We start from the raw sequence: 17,683 nt of genomic DNA, 5'->3' as shown, positions 1-17,683 counted from the left end.
GCTGTCCATCATTGCCAAAAGTCTGATCCTTAGCATCTACTTATTTAGCACACCCCAGCATGTAAATTTACAAAGAACTGGACCCTGGGAGTTACAATAATTGACACATACAAAAAAATCACAGAAAACATCCAGCTGGAAGAGACCTCCAAGTTCATCCAGTCCAACCCTGACCCACCGTTGCAGGGGCAACACTAAACCACATCACTAAGCAGGTCCATGCTGCTTGAACACCCCCGGGGATGGTGACCCAGCACTGCCCTGGGCAGAACATGCCAATATCTGAGAGCTGGAAGGGCAGAAATATTTCCTAGCATCCAGCCTGAACCTCCCCTGGGGCAGCTTGGAACCATTGCCTCTGCTCCAGTCCCTTGCCACCAAGGAGCAGAGGCTGTCCCCTCCTCACTGCAACCTCCCTTCAGGGAGCTGGAGAGAGCAAGGAGGTTTCCCTCAGCCTCCTCTTCTCCAGCCTGAACACCTCCAGCTCCCTCAGCCCCTCCTCTAGCCCAGGGGCTCCAGGCCCTTCTCCAGCCTGGCTGCCCTGCTCTGGACAGGCTCCAGCCCCTCAATGTCCTTCCTGCAGTGAGGGGCCCAGAGCTGAGCACAGCACTTGAGGTGTGGCCTCCCCAGTGCTGAGCACAAGGGGATGGTCACCTCCTGTCCCTGCTGCCCACCCTGCTTCTGACCCAAGCCAGGATGCCATTGGCTTTCTCGGCCACCTGGGCACTGCTGGCTCACAGTCAGTCGACTGCCAACCAACAGCTCAAGGTCCCTCTCCAAGTTGCAGCTTTCCAACCACATATTCCCAGGTCTGGAGCTCCTCATGGGGTTGTTGTGACCCAGGTGCAGGACCTGGCACTTGGCCTTGTTGAACTTCATCCAATGAGCCTTGGCCCATGGGTGTGACCTCTCCAGGTCCTGCTGTAAAGCTTCCATAGCTTCTAGCAGATGGACACAGCCACCCAGTTTGGTGTCATCTGCAAACTTACTGAGGGTACCTCAATGCCCTCACCCAGATCAGTGATAATGATGTTTAAGAGGACAGGCCCCAGTACTGAACCCTGGGGGACACCACTGGTCTTTGGGCCCAGTAGCCTGTTGTCGTATAGGTGTTCAAATCACCCTGAGCACAGCTTCCAGGACAAGATGTCAGCAGGTGAAGACATTTATTATTTATACAGCAAGATTATCTAGTCTACCAGAAGGCATACATGTCACTTCTTAATTGGTTGATTTCTACTGGCATGCAAGTAATTTAGAATAGAATAATAAACTTTATTTAGAATAAACCAAACCAGGTTGGAAGAGACCTTCAAGATCATCACATCCAACCCATCAACCAATCCAACACCACCTAAACAACTACCCCATGGCACCAAGCACCCCATCAAGTCTCCTCCTGAACACCTCCAATGACGGCGACTCCACCACCAATTAAGGCATACAATAGGCTAAAATAACAACACAGTGTTTTAACACATCCAGCCAAACTCTGCCTAGTTTCTCTCCCTCAGTTACAAGATATTTACATTATTTTCTGAGTCAAAGACTAAACAATCTTCCAAAGCTATCCCAAAACACCCTTCTCCTACAGTAGCCCAAGGAGGTAGCTAGTTCTCTCTTCTGTTCTGGGCACTACACAGCCTGACTAGGGCTAAGCCTCCAGGTCACCAGCCTGAGGCTTCCCCTGCAAGGGAAGCTGTGTGACCAGCACAGTTTGTGTTACCCTGAACTCCACCACCTCGTGAGGTCACAGGTCTGTTTGAGTTCCCTGCTGCAGTAAAGCTGCTCACACCTAATTCTACATGTCGTTATCATTATCAAGAGTAAAATCCTAACGGGACAAATATATTACTGATTCCAGGGTTAGATTTCAGGGTTTACATAATAAGTATTTCCAGATGCCCCCATGGGAAGGATTCACAAGCAAGGGTGCAGACTCTTTGGGAAAAATACAGAGCAGTCAGTCAGTCATAGATGTTGAGGTTGGAAAAGACCCTTAAGATCACCAGGTGCAACCATTAACCCAGCACAGCCAAGTCCACCAAAACAAATGAGTAAAACATCAGCTCTTGGACATTTGATTGAAGATCAACCTGAAAACAGGGAAGACTAATACTTGGACACAGAACTCAAAGCTAATTCATCTACCCTAGGTTCCAGTGGTAAAATCAAACCCTCAAAATATGAACCAAAAGCCTTTTGCATGCACAAAAAGGACACATATGGTCACTCACCAGACACAAACACAACCAACAAGTTACCTCATGGGGGCTACAAAGACCAGCAGCTGCAAGTTGTGCCAAATTCGCAGCTGCAAGTTGTGCCAAATTCACAGCTGCCCATCCAATTTTAGCTGCACTTGCTTCACACACCCAAGGACTGTGGCAAAGTATCACAGAACTGTAGTTAAGGGCTTGGAAATAAAACACTCCCAAAAGAGAGCACAATTAAGACTGCACAAGGAATCAAAAATAAGCTTCCCCTGTTCTCAAGTTATAGGCTCTTAAGTATTTACATTTTTGTATTACAGCTATGAACAACACACTAATATTTGAGAGAAGAAAACAAAAAAGCCCCAATAAATGCAGCTGTTTATGATACATCAAGCAAAAGGTCTGGAAGCCTGGACTTCCAGTATTGCTCTGAAGATCAGCTGTAGAACCAGGCTGCTTGCAGTGCCTGGCAATAAGCAACTGCTTTCAGGTGGAGAGGCAGAGCAGCAGCCACGTGTGGCCGACAGCACATCCTGGCAATGGTCTCCTTGGTGTGACTGCAGGCAAAGGTAGCTAAAAATGGGAAAGGAAAGAGACAGGTAGAGTACTGAGCAGCAGAAGGAATCATTTTGTGTGTTTTCAAAGGCAAAGTCAGGCTTTAATGGCATTTCATACAGCAAAGTTACTGAGCCAAACCCAACCCATTGAGAGATGACCATACCCCAGGCAAAGACATCCTTCCCAGCTGCCTCTCTGAAACACCATTTCACACCAAAACTCCCACCCCCTGTCCCCAGTGTCCCCCACAGAAATACCAGCTATGCTGAAATGCCCTGTGGACAGCAGTGAGACCCAAGCCTCCTAAGGACAGCACCAGAACACCTGTGCTAGCACCTTGGGTTGCCCTGCACCCAATGCTGACAACTTACTGAAAAGTAATTCACCTCAAGCCTGTTGAGGTTTTCCTGCACCTGGGCCAAATTTACATCACTTGGAGCTTATTAGCAGAAGTTGCAGTCTTTTTATTTTGGGACTAGGAGACAAAACCTGAAGAGTTCCATCTCATTCAGATAAGACATGCTCAGTGGTCCCAAGCACAGACAGGTTGAATTCCATGATATATTTTGCAGGCAACAAAAATGGCAGGGAAGATGATGTGGATTATGTGCAATCACAGCACACACATTCTCCTGCAAAGAGTGGAGCCAAAACAATAGCAGCTCTTAAGTGTGACTTACACACAATGCTCCCAACAGCTCCCAGGTGTTAATGGGAGACACACAGCTACACTGAGTCTTTGGCAGCAGAGGAGCACAGCTGCCTGGTTTGTTGATGGTTTGGGTTTTTTGCTGTTGTGGGTTTTTTTTTAGTTGTTTGGTTGGATTTTTAACCTGTCCTCTCATTAGCCAAACACCTCCCCCATGACAAAGCATCTTGCTACAGGTATGTATGCCTCAGGATCTTCTGTACAGTGATTAATGCTGGTGCACCACTCCTCTAATGTACTCAGCTCAGTGTTTGATTGCTCTGCAGATTTCCCAGACCCCTGCACACATGGCAATACACCATTTACTCTGAAGTTCTTTGGATAACAAAGAGCTCTAACAATGCTCTCCAACTGCAAGCTTACAATCCAGGTGAAAATAAGTACACCTCCCCCCTCTGCCCCCAGCTCTAGCTGCCCATCCACATGGGGGGTCTTGGCCAGTAATCCACTGGGCACTAAATATGGAGGTGCCTGGCACTAATCAAGCTTGCACAAGCTGCAGCAGCTGTGCAATGTCTTCACAGAAGCAAGCAGATTAATGGTGTAGAAGGTGGGAAGACTGGAATGAGCCTTGTGATCAAATGCTGGGGGCAGAGAGCTGAAATCAGAGGATGACTTTTTAAATCTGTTTGAAGAACTGATTTTGCAAGTGGAACAAGTCAGTTACTGGTAACCTATAAAACAGCCATTTTTGAGCTCCAGGAGGACATTCCCAGCCACCCTTCTTCACAGACCTGAGCTTGTCCTCCTGCAGCACCAGGTTAGGGGGTGGGCCTGGGCTCTGCATCTCAGCTCCAGCAACACATAGGAGTCTGGATGGAAAATGCTGCCCCCCACATCAGGACAGTATCAGGAATGGCACTGAGTGATGTTGATAGGGTCTCCCCTGCCTGCACCCAACTGCTTGCTAAGAGCAGTTAACTCCAGCTGCTTTTCAAATCTCAAATCTAAATGCTTGGCAGCTCACCAAGTCCTTCACTGCCACGAAGAAAACATTTAACCCTTCCAAGGCCTTCCATCTTTTACTTCCAGCAGAGCTCATGGAGCCAAGCCTAGTCCTAAAAAGGTCACTGCCACCCAAAGTGGCCCCAAACTATCACCAGCAGAGACAAACAACGCTCAACAGCAGCCTCACTCGCTGCTGTACCTTGTGCAAACTGCCTGCAACCTGAGATAGCAGCTTGTGGAGGGCTTTTCTATGCTGTGCTTATATTTTCAGTTGCTAATGAAACAAGATTTGTTTCAGCAAGCCTCCCTGTAGATGAAAGAAGGAAGAAAAGAGTTAAGTAACTGAAACAGCTCTCTTGCATTCAGTGGCTTGCCATCATTCCCCCAGGTTTGGGAATGAGACAGAATTCCCTGGGGGACAGTTGGATTCAGATACACATGGATATCTGAACTTAAAAGCTCCAACTACAGTAATTCTCATTGTGGATGCAAACTAGCAAAAGACTGGAAAAATTAAGCAGGCTTCCAGGAAAACAAAATCAACAACAAACCAGCCAGACTCACAAAAGCCTGCTGGCTACAGAGAGGCCACACCTGTCTCAGAGGGGAAAAGGATCCCAGCCCAGGAGCTGGCAGCACTCACTGAAAGAGCTTGAAACTGGATTGGAAGGGGGAAGGGCACAAACCCAGGCTGGCTGGAAATTAACCCAAGGGCAGCACACCGGTGTCTGAAGGATGGGGGCTAGCAGGGGCTGCCAGTGGAGGCAGGGAATGGAGACCCACGTGGCAGCAGACACACAAGGGTCACAGATGGGTTAGCAGCCACAGGAGCACCTGAGGCCAGGCAGGCAGAGACTGGGCCTTCTCCCTGCAAAACAGTGCTGAGGCCTTGAGAGTGACCAAAGAGCATCGACAGCAATGCCTGCAGCAGGGGAAGCAACAGGAGGAGCTGGGGGCCCTTGGGTGTCAGCAAAACGATGACCTAGTGGGCATCAGAGAAACTGGGTGGGATGTCTCACACCGCTGGAGTGCCACAGCCAGTGGCTACAAACTCTTCAGAAGGGATAGGCAAGGAAGGAGAGGCGGCGCCGGGGCGGCCCTGTGTGCCAGGGAGTGTTACCGACGGCTGCAACTTGATGATGGTGAGGAGAGGGTTGAGTGTTTATGGGGAAGAAGGCCCAGGAGGCAGATGTCATAGTATCATAGTATCATTCAGGGTTGGAAGGGACCACAAGGATCATCTAGTTCCAACCCCCCTGCCATGTCCTGTGGGAGTCTGCTACAGACCATCCAACCAGGACGAAGAGACAGAGAAAATACTCTTTAGGCATCTGGCAGAAGCCTTGTGATCGCTGGCCCTTGTTCTTGTGGAGCTCTTCAACTTCCCTCCTGTGTGCTGGAAATAAACCACAGCAGAGATGGAGAAGTCCCAGAGGTTCCTAGAGTGAGGGGAGGAGAACTTCCTGGCATAGCTGGTGACAGAGCCAACTAGGGAAGGCACCTGCTGGACCTACCCTTTGTGAACAGAGAAGGACTGGTGGGGGATGTAATGGCTGGAGGTCATCTTGGGCACAGTGATCAAGAAATGCCAGAATTCTCAGCTGGAGAATTAGAGAGGAGGGTTGGCAGAACTGCACCTGGGACTTCCAGCAGGCAAATTTTGGCCTGTTTTGGAGTCTGGTGAACAGAGTCCCTTGGGAGGCAGCCCTGATGGACCAAGGAATCCAGGAAGGCCGGACACTGCTCAATATGGAAAACCAATTACAGGCTGCACAAATGAAAAGCATTTCTAGTGCAAACATCGTTTTAAATGACACTGCTGTTTGTAATTTGCATTAAACTAGATGCAGAACCTCTGGTGAGAGAAAAGAATCAAGCAAAGAGGAATAGAAAGCAAGGTCAGAGTAGACAGAGATCAGAGCGGGCATCACCCTAGCTCTGCTGTATTGCATCCTGCATCCTGCTTTCCACCAAGCTGTAGGTTACAGCAGAAGCAGGACCCGTGCAGCTCAGATTTTCTTTCAGCAGCCCTGTTTACCACCAAGCAGCACAAACTTTCATAATTTCCTGATGATTTACTACACTGCTTTCATACATATCATGACTAAATTAAGAAGTCTCCTTCCCTTCGCACAGTTCTGCCTCAGACTGTGTCGTGCATACAGCTAGTACTCTGCAGAAATAAACAGATGGGGGGACACAGCACTTGGATCTTCATCAAGCAGCAACTAAATGCTGCTTCCAGAGATGTCCTTTGTCTTTGAAATGTTACCTTACAGGTACCAGAGCATTTTAAAAGCCAGAAGCACCTCAGAGTGAGTTTTCTGTATGTATTTATACCACAGCAGTCTCTTCCTTGCAGACCATGCTTCGGAGGCAACAGCCAAGCTCTGCATGCTGAATACGGTCCACTGGAGTTGTTTACCAGTAATTACCAGGGGGCTGCTTTGTTTACTTCTACTGCAAATGAACACTGTGCCTGTTAGAAGGCCACTGACCTATATTTCCATGAAGCAAGAAAAAATACAATGCAATCTTTGGCCATATAACACACTGCCCACTTTCTATAAGAAAAAGGGTTATTTTCTTAGGAACTGTTTTGATAAGTGACGCTAAAATTACACTGGATAAAAAGCTACATGTAGGCAGCAGAGCAGAAGAGTTCCTCTGTCACGAGCAAAGCTTTGTTTTTCCTCTCACAAGAGCTTTTGCCCAAGTTCTTCCAGACTGGAACAGCTGAGACACTGCAAAGATCAAACAGCTCCTTAATAACCACCAGCACAGACACAGCACCAAGACAGAAACAGGGCAAGGCTGCGCTCCAGAGGCTGCGATGTAGGCCAAAATGCCATGACTGTACAAGTGGTGGCACCCAGCTGCTGGAAGCACTTGTCCCTGCCCTCCACACCCTGCAGTGCAGGCTGCCTCACACAGCCTGTACTACACACCCTGCAGTGCAGGCTGCCCTACACACCTTGCACTACACACCCTGCCCTACACACCTTGCAGTCCAGGCTGTCCTACACACCCTGCCCTACACACCTTGCAGTCCAGGCTGTCCTACACACCCTGCCCTACACACCTTGCAGTCCAGGCTGCCCTACACACCCTGCCCTACACACACTGCAGTCCAGGCTGCCTTACACACCCTGCCCAACACACCTTGTAGTCCAGGCTGCCTTACACACCCTGCCCAACACACCTTGCAGTCCGGGCTGTCCTACACACCCTGCAGGCCAGGCTGTGCTACTCAGGCTGCACTGCACTCACTGCATTTCCCTTCACTCTTTCAGCTACACATTTTTGATTTTACATCTGCTCAAAGATTACAGCTGCATGCTGCCTCCACTGTGAGAGCCACACAGGCCTTTAATCAGCACGGTGAAAGCATCACCCAGCAAGCAGCCACCAGGTTAAGTCCCAAACAATACACTGGGGAATCTAACTGCACATTGGAAATCTGAGGACCATATTTAGAGTTCTGTAATGTCAGAAGATCAATCATTTATTTTCAATATTGATGTTATGATCTGACAACCCAGTGTTCAAATGGTGAGTTTTAACAACCTCACTTTCAATATTGTTTGACTCCTTTTTTTTTGGATGAGTTTCCAGGCAGCAACCATTACAGCAAGAGAAACACTGTTGTCAAGATCTTTCCTCTGAATATATCAGTGCACAGGAACAATGGGCAAATCACCACAGATGCCTTCTTGAATACGTGCAAGGCACATCAATTACATTTCCACTGCAGCTCATTTTCTTTGGACTGGATTTTTTTGTCTGTTTCAAGCACACAAGCGACATGCAGTGCTCTCGCCTTGGAAATAGACTCAGCTCTCATCATTCTAAAAAAAATCAACACAGAAACCACTAACAACAAAACCAACAAAGAAAGAAAAGAAAACGAAAGAAGCTGTTAGTACAAAAATCAACTTTGGTGAAAATAAAAAGGTGGGAAGAAACCTGCTGACATCTGCAGCCCCCCTCTGCAATGTGCTGAGGCAGCAGGCAGCAGCACCCTGCTCTCATACTGTCACCACCTTTGAGCTTCCTGCACCAGACAAAAGACAGGTTTTAAAATAAAATTTAAAACATAAACCAAAGCTATTCACACTGTGACCCTCCTAATTCTTTCAGTGCATTGAAGGACAAAAATCCAGTCCTGTGCACCTAATGTGACAGGCTCAGTGCCTGCAAGAAGCAGGCTGGGCACTGCTTTGCTTTTGGAAACTGAGCTTTCCCAACCCCCAGCCTCTTCTTCATTTGCAGCATGTTTAACAGCTCACTTCCAGCCACACTGCTCACTTCAGACACGACTCCTGCAGTGTATTCAGCATTATTTACATATGCTTCAGTTCAGCAAACAGCAACCAACCAAGCAAGACAGTCTGCTGTAGGGCATTGTTTGAGCATTACACCTGGGCCCAGAAGAGATCTAAAAACCCACAGGCAATGAATTCAGCAAGAGCCTTTGTGCTCAGACACTTTGCCATTAGAAGCTAAGGGCTGACATGGGATCTCTGAACCTGAAGAAAAAGGGAAGAACCATCTTTATCCTCAGAGTGAAAGCAGGTCACACAGCTGCTCTGCCTTCCAGATTCAGGGCTGATCAACACACAGACGCCTACCTGCTTTCAGGGTATAAAAGCAGCTACCTCCCGCAGCCTCTCCCATACAGCAGGTAGGAATGGCAGTAAGTGACCAGGGTACCATTCCTGCAGACAGGACAATCACAGCGACCCTCAGAAGGTGACCCTTTACATCTCCCTAGGCAGAGCAGGGGAAATGTTGTGCTTTTCACTTTGTTGTTGCTGTTAAAAGTTCCCTTTCTCAGCTCACTGCCCACAGCCTGGTTTTACAGAGGTTGATGTGAAGTGCTCAGCTCTCTCACACCATTCTGCTCCAATGTTTTGTCAGCAGCCTGACTATGTAGCTTCTCTACCTGTCTGTGTCCACCTGTCCCACTGGCTACCTCTGCACTGCACTGGCAGTTACAAAAGCACTCAGGCAGCCTTATCTTGTATATACAAGGCTGAAGCCTGGCACCATGGCCAAAACCCTGCTCCCAAGGCTTCCTAGCAAAGCACAGCGCACCCTGTGACAACGAGATTACTTCTGTTGCTGCTTTAGCTCCTTACACAAAAGGACATCATGCCTAGCTCTTTGTCAATGCCCCACTCCAGCTCTCTATTTTCTTGCTTCTTTCTCTAGATCAACAACTCTCTCCTGTTTTTTTGGTGACCATAAAGAGTTTGTTGACTCACTCTGTCTCCACAGGGTCACCAATTCTCTGCACCTCCTAGAGGCAAGGTTTCTGGGAAAGGCTTCACCTAGACCTTCTGTATTTTGTAAATACAAAAAACAAATCCAAAACTCTCATGCTGCTAAAACTCCAAGTTCCATTGGTCCACAGCCACCAATGCTACCATCAACTTTTAGAGCTTTTCAGCCTATTTCAATTAATCCAAATACTACCACTGAAGTAATATTCCTTCCCCTTCCTGCAAGTCATACTCCCGATTTAAGCAACTGGACCTTTTCCCTGATTCCTGTTTCCTGCCTAGGACATCATTTTAATGCCATTCAGAACTCCAGCCTCTTTTGCACACTTCTGCTGCAGATCTTCCTCCACTATTGTCCTTTATAGTTTCATAGTTTCATTCAGGGTTGGAAGGGACCACAAGGATCATCTAGTTCCAACCCCCCTGCCATGGGCAGGGACACCCCACACTAGATCAGGCTGCCCAGAGCCTCATCCAGCCTGGCCTTAAACACCTCCAGGGACGGGGCCTCGACCACCTCCCTGGACAACACATTCCAGGGTTTCACCACTCTCATGGTGAAGAACCTCCTCCTCACATCCAGCCTGAATCTCCCCACCTCCAGCTTCATTCCATTCCCCCTAGTCCTATCACTACCTGAGATCCAGAGAAGTCCCTCCCCAGCCTTCCTGTAGGCCCCCTTCAGATACTGCAAGGCCACAATTAGGTCACCTCGGAGCCTTCTCTTCTGCAGACTGAACAGCCCCAACTCCTTCAGTCTGTCCTCATAGGAGAGGTGCTCCAGCCCTCTCATCATCCTCGTGGCCCTTCTCTGGACACGCTCCAGCACCTCCACATCCCTCTTGTAATAGGGGCTCCAGAACTGGACACAGTACTCCAGGTGGGGTCTCACCAGGGCTGAGTAGAAGGGGAGGATCACCTCCCTCGACCTGCTAGCCACACTTCTCCTGATGCAGCCCAGGATCTGATTGGCTTTGCGGGCTGCAAGTGCACACTGAGAGCTCATGTTGAGCTTTTTGCTTCCTACATGGAAAGAACATTAGAGATGCTCATTTTTTCTTCTTCTGTTCTCCAACATTCTTATGATGATAAATCTTGAAGCACTCCTCTAAGCTGTTCACCTATAGATGCAGCATGACAGATTATGCACTGCTCAGAATGGGGCAGTTTATTTGCTCTACACCATGCTATGTTCCACAAGAGTATTTTTGCTGTTGCATTGACCTTTGCAATAATGCAGAAACATTACAGCAACAGCACTGAGAATCTGGTACGATTTCATTGCATTTATTAAAAAGGGGGAAGAAAGATGCTCCTGATGGGATACAGAAGGACAGGACTGCCAACTGCATCAGTCACAGGACTTCAAACCTAGAATGCACTGCAATAAAGCACTTAAACACACTCTTGCCCGATTAGCAGGAGCGCACAGTCTGTAATTCAGAGCGCAATAAAACATTGTTCCCACTTTCCTCTGCTACAATGAAACTCATGCCTGCTTTCAGCTCCTGACAGAGCTTGTAGGGAATGTAGAACATGGAGGCTTCCCCTCCTTGGATGCAGAGGAAATCTGTGCATTTTTCTGTTCAAGAGGGAGAAGGAGATCAACACAAAAGACCATTTAGCATCTTAGCTATAAACCCTAATGGAAAAGAGAAGTGTAATCATAGTTTTTGGAACATTCCTCCTTCAGTGATGACATTAAGGAGATCTGGAGAACTTCAGCCATCAGATTACTCAGTGTTCATAGAAGCATGGTCAGCCATCAGCACTGAGCATGCAGGGTCACATTTAAACAAATTCATGGTATACTATGGTGAAAACACTGGCTCTGAAACAACAAACACTTGCTAGCAATTAAAGCAGTCAAATCACAGAATGTTAGAGCCTGGAAGGGACCTGAAAAGATTATAGACTCCAAGCCCCCTGCCAGAGAAGGATCACTTAGGGCAGGTCACACAGGAACACATCCAGGTGGGTCTGGACAGTCTCCAGAGAAGACTGCACAGCCTCTATGGGCAGCCTACTCCAGCACCCTCACAGCAAAGTTTTCCCTCCTGTTCCCATGGCACCTCCTCTGCTCCAGCTTGCCCCCAGCACCCTTTCTGCTGTCCTTGCACATCCGTGAGCAGAGCCTGGCTCCAGCCCTGCACATCTTTATCCCCAGCAACTAGGGCAGCCCTCAGGCTCCTCTGCTCCAAGGTAAAGAGCCCCAGCTCCCTCAGCCTTCTTGTAAGACTGTGTCCTGGGCTTCCCAGCAATCGCTCTTCCAACTCTGTTCACATTTTTTAACTGCAAGGCCCAGAAAGCTGACAGAAGCCTCTGTAACATTGCTGTGTCCAAGGACATGGAGAGATGACTGCAAGCAGCTGCATTACTGCACAGGGAAGGCAGCTGTGGTTGAAGCAGCCTGATCTAACATACTGTGCTTTATGTATTCAGTGACTGAAGATCAGCTTCCACATGAATCTGCCAGGTATCCGTGTGTCCATCAAGGAAGCATTCAGCTACCCACAAGCAGAGATCAAGTTCCAGGTCTTCACTGAAGAGTAAGCACACTGGTTGGTTTCCCCTGTCTATTCAGAGTATGGGTGAGTTTCATAAGCCATGAACTTCATTAAGGAAATTATTTACAGGACTTGACTAGAGCATGGGGATTGTTAGACTCAACTGAGACTTTGATTCCTCCAAGAGAGGCAAGAGAACAGGATGAAGGGGTAAAACTCAGATCTTTACAGAGTACTGCATGCTTGGTATCCAGTTGTTCTACAATTAAAAACAAATCAAAAGAAACCCCCAGGGTAAACATTTGAGTTTCTGTGTTCAACACAGACCTGGAAATCCCACTACTATCAACAGAAAAAAAACCCAACCAGAAAACAAACGAGGGAGAGAGTTGTCAGTGCATAGCAGTGCCAGGTACCTGTGTGGTGTTCATTATCTTCCAGATTTACACAAGCTTTCTTGAGTAACATCTAAGAGATGACAATGGAGAACCAGAAAGTTTCTTCACAAGAGTAGCTTCCATTTCACAGCCTTGGAGAAATACAACCACAGTAATCACAGTATAAACACAGTATAACTTAGGTTGGAAAGGACCTCGAGGATCGAGTCCAACCTATCCACACAGAACCCATGACTAGACCATGGCACCAAGTGCCACGTCCAATCTCCTCTTGAACACCTCCAGGGACGGTGACTCCACCACCTCCCTGGGCAGCACATTCCAATGACGAACGACTCGCTCGGTGAAGAACTTTCTCCTCACCTCGAGTCTAAACCTCCCCTGGCACAGCTTGAGACTGTGTCCCCTTGTTCTGGTGCTGGCTGCCTGGGAGAAGAGACCAACCTCTTCCTGGCTACAACCACCTTTCAGGTAGTTGTAGAGGGCAATGAGGTCACCCCTGAGCCTCCTCTTCTCCAGGCTAAACAATCCCAGCTCCCTCAGCCTCTCCTCACAGGGCTGTGCTCAAGGCCTCTCCCCAGCCTTGTTGCCCTTCTCTGGACACCTTCAAGTGTCTCAATGTCCTTCTTAAACTGAGGGGCCCAGAACTGGACACAGGACTCACGGTGTGGCCTAACCAAAGCAGAGTACAGGGCACAATGACTTCCCTGCTCCTGCTGACCACACTATTCCTAATGCAGGCCAGGATGCCATTGGCCCTCTTGGCCGCCTGGGCACACTGCTGGCTCATATTCAGGCAGCTGTCGATCAGCACCCCCAGGTCCCTCTCTGTTTGGCAGCTCTCAGCCACTCTGACCCCAGCCTGTAGCTCTGCATGGGATTGCCGTAGCCAAAGTGCAGCACTCGGCACTTGGACTTGTTGAATGACATCCGGTTGGACTCTGCCTCACCTGTCCAGTCTGTCGAGGTCCCTCTGCAACGACTCATGTTTTGCTTGTGGGGGTTTTCAAACCTGCTGTTTGTAGTGTGTACTGTCCTGTCCTGCGCCACATGAGCCATTTCTCTGCACACACACCCAAATACATTTCATCCTTTAGTTTACAGAACCAGATCAGCTTTTCTTTTCCTGGGAAAAAAGTGCTCATTCATTTCCCAGTCTCTCCATACTGGGCAACAGCTACCTTATAGCCAAATCACCCTATGAAATCCCTTGGTGCCTTCAAAGCATAGGAGAGATGAAAGAAGACTAAAGAGGAAAAGCAATTAGCACATACTCAGGAGTGATTACTCCTTCCAATGACTCTTCCAGGATACAGAAGCTGCTGAGCTAGCTAATAGCAGTGGTGCAACTCATAATTGGTAGCCATCCTGTTGGCCTGTCCCAACAGGTCAAAGTTAGATAATTCAACAGAAAGCATCAAAACCCCTTGCGCCTGCTACAGCAACTCCAAGTGCACTGAATGGCACCCTCCTCCTTCCAGAAACAGCTCTGCTTCTGTGCAAGTGTCCTGAGAAGACACAACGAGAATGATGGCATCTTAAAACAGACAAGGTGCTTCCAACCAGTACAGGTCAGCATCCGCACTCACCCCACCACCACTGCTGCCAGCAGCACCTTAAGAGAAGCTGAGAAGCTGCTGTCTGATGCCCTTGACCATCCTCCTCTGCTACAGATGGAACAGATTTCATCAGAAACACCCCAGTACAGCTCTGCATGCTATCAGCCAGCTACAAAGCAGCAGACAAAGCTTCTGCACTGAATCTCCTTTAAAGCATAGACTCAGTCTTGCTTGATTTCCCTTTTTTTTGTTTTCCTTTTAAACTTCCTTTTGACAGGAGGAGCCCTCTGCCTGGCCAGAGGACACACAATGAAGTATTTTCCACATCCTTCCTCTTATCTGGATCAAATCCAGGATGGCTGCAACAGAAGTAAAGCTTCCTGTTCCCTCAATGGGGAGTAGTGCAGGACCTCCCACATGCATGCTGCAAGGACTAAATCTGACTACAAACATTCTCTACAGGATGGAAAAGAGCCACAGCAGTCTTCCTTTCATCACAAGTCAGAAAAAATGAAGGAAGGAGTTGCCACTGTGTCTCTGCAGTATAAACCAGCTGATCATATTTGACCTTTATCTCCAGCACCTTCAGAGGACAGCACCATTCTTCACAGCACAGTCTCCTTGCACTAGTATCAGCACAGAACGAAGAGAGCGGAAGAGAGCGGAAAGGACCTATGAGATCATTGAGGCCATCCTATCACCCAGTACCACCTGATCAACTAAACCACGGCACCAAGTGCCTCATTCAGGCTCTTCTTACACACCTCCAGGGATGGTGACTCCACCACCTCCCTGGGCAGCACATCCCAATGGCCAATCTCTCTTGCTGGGAAGAGCTTCTTCCTAACACCCAGCCTAAACCTCCCCTGACACAGCTTGAGACTATGTCCTCTGGTTCTGGTGCTGAGAAGAGACCAACCCCCATCTGGCTACAACCTCTCTTCAGGGAGTTGTAGACAGCAAGAAGGTCTCCCCTGAGCCTCCTCTTCTCCAGGCTATGCAACCCCAGCTCCCTCAGCCTCTCCTCACAGGGCTGTGCTCCAGACCCCTCCCCAGCTTTGTTGCCCGTCTCTGGACACTTTCCAGCATCTCAACATCTTTCCTAACCTGAGGAGCCCAGAACTGGACACAGGACTCAAGGTGTGGCCTAACCAGTGCTGAGCACAGGGCACAATGACTTCCCTGCTCCTGATGGCCACACTCTTCCTGATGCAGGCCACGATGCCCTTGGCATTCTTGGCCACCTGGGCACACTGCTGGCTCTTGTTCAGCTGCTGTCAACCAGTATCCCCAGGTCCCTTTCTGCCTGGTTGCTCTCAGCCACTCTGACCCCAGCCTGCAGCACTGCATGGGGTTGGTGTGGCCAAAGTGCAGCACCCGGCACTTGGATGTGTTCAATCTCATGCCCTTGGACTCTGCCCATCTGTCCAGCCTGGCAAGGTCCCTCTACAGAGCTCTCCTACCCTCTAACAGATCACTCCTGACTCCAGCTTGGTGTCATCTGCAAATTCACTGATGATGGACTCAATGCCTTCCTCCAGATCATCAATGAAGAAATTGAACAGGATGGGGCCCAGCACTGATCCTTGGGGGACACCACTGGTGCCTGGCTGCCAGCTGGATGTGGCAGCATTCACCACCACTCTCTGGGCTCAGCCTCCAGCCAGTTCCTAACCCAGCTCAGAGTGCTGCTGTCCAAGCCAGGGGCTGGCAGCTTGGCCAGGAGTTTGCTGTGGGGGATGGTGTCAAAGGCCTTGCTGAGGTCCAGGCAGACTCCATCCACAGCTTGCCCCACATCCACCAGGCACTCACCTGGGCATAGAAGGAGATCAGGTTGGTCAGGCAAGACCTGCTCTTCCTGAATCCATGCTGGCTGAGCCTGATCCCTTGGCCATCCTGTAATTGCTGTGTGATTGCACTCACGATGACTGTTCCATAACCTTGCCAGGCACTGAGGTCAGGCTGACAGGTCTGGAATTCCCTGGCTCATCCAACTGGCCCTTCTTGTGGATGGGCATCACCTTGGCAGCTCCCAGTCATCTGGGACCTCTGCAGTGAGCCAGGACTGGTGGTAAATGATAGAGAGAGGCTTTGCAGCTAATCTGCCAGCTCTCTCAGCACCCTAGGATAGATCCCATCTGGTCCCATGGACTTGTGGGGATCCAAGTGGCTAAGCAGGTCTACAACTTCTTCCTCCTGGATTACAGGGAAACTATACTGCTTCCTGCCTCCATCTGCCAGCTCTGCAGGCCAGTTATCAGGAAGACAACCTATCCTGCTATCAAAAATTGACGCAAAGAAGGTGTTGAGTACCTCTGCCTTTTCTTCACCTTTAGTTACTATATTCCCCTCTCTGTCCACTAAGGAGTGGATGTTGTCCTTGCCATGAGACAGGCTAAAGCTAAACATGGCAGCAGGGACAGGCAGAAAGCTCACTGCTCATCCTGCTCACTTGATTATAATGGCCACTACAGGTTCTTCTCAGTTCCTCTTAGACTTGCTGATAAGTCCAGGCCCTGCAATGGTGAAATAGCAGCTACTTGAACAACTGCAATTTTCTGGTGCATCTTATGACAGAAAAGCCAAGTCCCTCAAAATGTGTTTTTTTTTAGGGGCCAGGAGAAGGATGGTATCCCTGTTCAGACACTTCACTATTCCCTACCAGCAATTACAAAGCAATTCAAACCACACAAATCTTCAGAGGAGAAGAATGTCAGACCACACAGGATCAACTGGCCCAGATGTTTTCATTTTAACACTAAAGCCACTTTTTTTTCCTCCTCCACACCTCTTTACCCCACCACAATGCACCAGTAGAAGAAACAGCTAGGCCAAAATAAAAGCAAGGAAAGAATGCACACTGAGATGGCACAAATCAGCTGGCAGAGAAACACCTGACTGCAAGGTTCTAGAGACTTATCTCATTAGACTGATTTGGTTTTTTCCTGAGTTTAGTTTCTGTTCAAAGTTTGAAATCAGTCACATCCAGTTAATTATTTTACAACAGTTAGCCCTTATTTCTAGCCAGGTAACTGCAGCGCTGCAGGGAGCTAGGCTGGAATCTACCACTCCAGCATTTGCAATCTGATATGGGCACAACACTGCCTCCAGGGCAGGGAGCTTCTCTTCTGAGCTGTTCTTAAAGGTTAGGAATTTAAGATGGGGGGTGGGGTGGGGTGTGTACTTGCAGGGACTGGTTCCTTGACTAAACAGAGCACATGGCCCAATTCCAGCTCTGGTATCCCACAGCCAGGACCCATGTGAAATTAAAGGAAAGCTTCACTGGCCTGTCTGATGACCTCCACGACAGGCACCCCACATCTCCACAGAAGTAGCTCGCATTTCCTCACTGATTTCACCATGAAAACTCATCCAGATATTTGTTACCACATCCTAAACAAAATTAAATAAGACACTTGTGTTTTTCAGCTGTGGCCAGAGTACACAGGGCAGGCCGGCAACCCTCTCAGGGCTAGATGTGTAGCCAGCACTTGAAAGAAAGG

At 48.7% G+C, this 17,683-nt stretch overlaps 1 protein-coding gene across 3 annotated transcripts in view; it reads right to left on the bottom strand.

Moving 5' to 3' along the window:
- BICD2 (BICD cargo adaptor 2) overlaps positions 1-17,683 on the bottom strand; it is an 86,882-nt gene that overhangs the window by 30,906 nt on the left and 38,293 nt on the right. The window lies entirely within an intron of this gene.

This window comes from Melanerpes formicivorus, unplaced genomic scaffold (genome assembly GCF_026170545.1).
Source record: "Melanerpes formicivorus ecotype bairdi unplaced genomic scaffold, bMelFor1.0.p_v2 SCAF_66, whole genome shotgun sequence".
In the NCBI taxonomy this organism is placed as follows: Eukaryota; Metazoa; Chordata; class Aves; order Piciformes; family Picidae; genus Melanerpes; species Melanerpes formicivorus.
Note: the sequence above shows the minus strand (reverse complement) of the source record. Positions and strands in the feature narration are given on the sequence as shown.